Source organism: Corvus brachyrhynchos, unplaced genomic scaffold (genome assembly GCF_000691975.1).
Source record: "Corvus brachyrhynchos isolate BGI_N302 unplaced genomic scaffold, ASM69197v1 scaffold116, whole genome shotgun sequence".
Classification (NCBI taxonomy): domain Eukaryota; kingdom Metazoa; phylum Chordata; class Aves; order Passeriformes; family Corvidae; genus Corvus; species Corvus brachyrhynchos.
This window is the reverse complement of record NW_008240221.1, coordinates 4,558,538-4,562,000: the sequence shown is the minus strand read 5'-3', so window position 1 is coordinate 4,562,000 and position 3,463 is coordinate 4,558,538. Positions and strand designations below refer to the sequence as shown.

The following is a 3,463-nucleotide window of genomic DNA, read 5'->3' as shown; positions in this document are numbered from 1 at the left end:
GAGCCCCCGGGCGAGCGAGGGAAAGGCCCGGGAGCTGCTGTGCGCGGGGAGCGCACTGGAACCCTCTTCGCGCTACAAATGGCATTCCCTTCTCTCTCTCTCCCATCCCATATGACTTTATTTCTTTTTCATGTACTACACCCACTTTTAGGAAAATCTAAACTCACCACAATCACATGAATTGTCTTTATTATAGTCTTCAGCTGCGCCGCGGAAGGTTTAGGTTGGGCATTAGAAGGAATTCCTTCGCAGAAAGAGCGATTAGACATTGAAATGGGATACCCAGTCACGCAGTGGACTCCTTGTCCTGGCGGTTTTTAGGAAAAGGCGGGATGTGGCACTCAGTGCTCTGGTCTAGTTGACACGGTGTTCGGTCATAAGTTAGACTCGATGATCTCAGAGGTCTTTTCCAACCTAATTGGTTCTGTGAATTTGCACAAGCACTGCACCAGCTGCTGAAGAGCAGCAGATCCATGTGTCGTTCAGTGCCTCGTAGACGAACCCGGGTTTGGAGAGCAGGGGACATTTACAATGCAGTTAGTGCTGAAACTGCATCAAAATGCTCCAGGGTAACAGCAGCAGCAACATCACAAACACATCAGATTTATCCAAAGTGGCATGCATGAAGTTAAATCAGAAAGATCTTCAGTTTCTCCTTGAGAAATAAGGGTGGGAGGTTGCTTGTCTAAGTAACAAGTTGAATCAAACCCATATAGCAACAGTGCTATCTATCATATGTCAAGATCTGTCAGATAGCTACTGTAATTTAAAAGTATGCTCACTAATAAGAGGTCTCTCCTTCTAGGTCAAAATCTCTTCCCTATTTGTACAGGATATACTCCAATGCAAAATTATAGAAGGACAATTCAACCAGCCAACCGAAGGAAATATGAAACTGAAGAAGACAAACTTTAACTAAGGGTCTAATCCTGGAAGTTGCTTAATATCCTCTGACTGGATTACAATTAGTGTTCTAGAAACAAAATGCTCTGTTTGGATCTGCAAACATTACCATTAGGATGGCAAAAGATAAATACCAATACTGAAGTAGGATCTTGCTCTACAACCTGAAATTAACCGATGTAAATTGTTCTTTATGACATGCAGTAAAAAATATTCTGTATGTCGAACCCATCTTTAAATTCTAATTCAAGATTACATAGAAGAAATTTCTTATCTGATCTCACATATGAAAAAAATACTGTCATCTGATTAAGATATTGGAAAGTTACATTTTTCCAAACAAGTATAACTTGCTTTGTTTCCGATACAAATTACAAAACCAGCTCAAAATCACAAGTACTGGGAAGGACTTCTAACTTCCTGGGGTATCATTCCCTCCTCATGCTCCCTGCTTCTCTTCATAGAATCCTGGGATGTGCAGATGCGATCGCTGCTTTTCAGCACAGGTGCACACTTTTCATTAACAATAAAATATAATACTGCCCTGTAGCCATAGGTGACCCAGATGCGGGATGTGCTGGAGGAGTTAAGTCACATGTTTATATTGAACCCAATTGCTAAAATCTTGGTGTTGTGCCACGCTTGGTATTTCCACTTAATTCGAGTTTACCATTATTTCATTCCAAATAACTCAAAGCTGTTTGTCTCTGCAAAGGTGATGCCTTTTCTTAACAGCCTGATACACTGATGAAAACTTGGTTATCGCCATAGCAATCGCTTCCACATTCAGGGGACAATGATATAAACACCGGATTGTGACACCGCCGACTAATCTGCCGGTCACAATCTAGACTCTGCAACACCACCTGTAGGTGTATTTATGTGATGTCACTAACTGGGTTGCATCACCACCAAGTAAAATCAAGCAAGAAACACAAAGGGATTTAACAGAGCTTTGGCTGGGGCATAAAGCCACGCCAGCCTGGTGGGGCAGTGCTCTGGCAGGACTTCCCTTGCCCTGTGCTGACTGGCCTTCCCTTCAACTTCTTCCCTCACTCAGCCCTTTCACCTCAAACTCACTGCTCTCCTCCACCTCTCATGCCCTTCCCTTAACCTTTCCCTCTGCCTCAGTCCTTCTTTCAGCATTCTCCTTCCCCTCTTCACGCATTTGTTTCCTTTCAAATGAATCCCACTCAAAACATGCAAGGAACCCCACCACACATATACACCATTGGCACCCATTGAGCAGAGCAATGTCCCGTCATGCTTGCCCCTCTTTCCAGTCTGTCTTTTAACATCACTGTCTAGGGAAACTGGGATTTATTCTGGACAAGAATTAGCTACTGTTATGACTTACCTAACAAATATGGGTTTAAAATCTCATACCTGATAATTATCAGCTACATGCTCTGGTCATTCACACCTGTGTAATAAACAAACAAGTTGCATCAGGTTTGTGGCAGTACTTTTGATTTCACAAAACACGACAGGGAGTCAAAACAAGATACTTTTTGCTTAATCGGAGCCCCTAAGATACAACACCTAGGCTGCAGAGTTGAATGTAAAGAGCAATGAAGCTCCTACGCTCTTCATTACACAGCAGACCAGGCGAGCTTTCCTTCTCTGCCAATAGGCCTGTGGTTGCTACGGATAGACCTGGAAAAGTGAGCCCAAAGCTGATCACTGACCCCTGCAGAACAAGCCTGAAGGTATCAAAGAACTAAAAAAAGAAAAAAAGAAAAAGAAAAGCCCAGAGTTTTCACAAACTCAGTGGAAACTGAGGTGAAAGAAGGCACAGTGGAAAGAAATAGACAAGTGACATTGGAAAAAGAAGCTGGAAATGCCTTCAAAGAAAGAGATGGAAAAAGCTGGGGGGAAAAGGTAAAGTAATAAATGAAAGCACAATGTCCGAAATATAGAACAAAGAAACAGTTTGCTTTCCACTTCAGTCGTATCCCTATATGCAATATTGCAAACATTCTTTAAAGATTCCCCTTTTGATTCTTTATTTATCCCTAAAGATAATGTAGATACTGTTGAAAGGACACAAGACTATTCAGGGTCAAGAGATGCAGTTCCATCAGCCTGACTGAGGACACTCTGAATTTACTACAATATAAATTCACCAATTTTGCAGTAGCCTATATATCAAAAAAAAAGTCAGCCTGAAACCTAAAATTTTATTGATGAAAAAATCTTTATCATGTCATCCAGTTTCACTGAGCATTTATCATCTCTGCTCAATTTTGTGCTTCCTCTGGGACTGACTGCTGTGTCCATAGGTCCTGCCACACAGGCCCACACTGGTGTAATCAGAAAACAGCATGTGCAGGTCCTTTACTGCCCATGGTTCCCTGCCCAACCCACTCTGCTCCACAGCATGGAAGCCATGCAGCTGCTCGGTCGGGAGTTATGAATGCCCCGGGTCTCAGTTCAGGAAACAATGGTTTGCAACAATTTTGTATCAACACAGCAGGACAGAAGCACTCCAGGATCACAACATAGGCACTGAACATGCTTGGTGGCACTGTCACGAGGCAATGGCAGGGGCTGCCGCCCG

At 42.9% G+C, this 3,463-nt stretch overlaps 1 protein-coding gene across 2 annotated transcripts in view; it reads right to left on the bottom strand.

Moving 5' to 3' along the window:
* Positions 1 to 149: 149 nt before the first annotated feature.
* Positions 150 to 3,463, bottom strand: part of TAF1B (TATA-box binding protein associated factor, RNA polymerase I subunit B) — a 52,896-nt gene continuing 49,582 nt past the window's right edge. Inside the window, exon 17 of one of the 2 annotated variants that reach the window (XR_001865423.1) lies at positions 150 to 2,326. The gene's annotated coding sequence lies outside the window, so the exon portion shown is untranslated. The remainder of the gene's footprint in view (positions 2,327 to 3,463) is intronic. The other variant, XR_001865422.1, reaches the window with a different exon arrangement.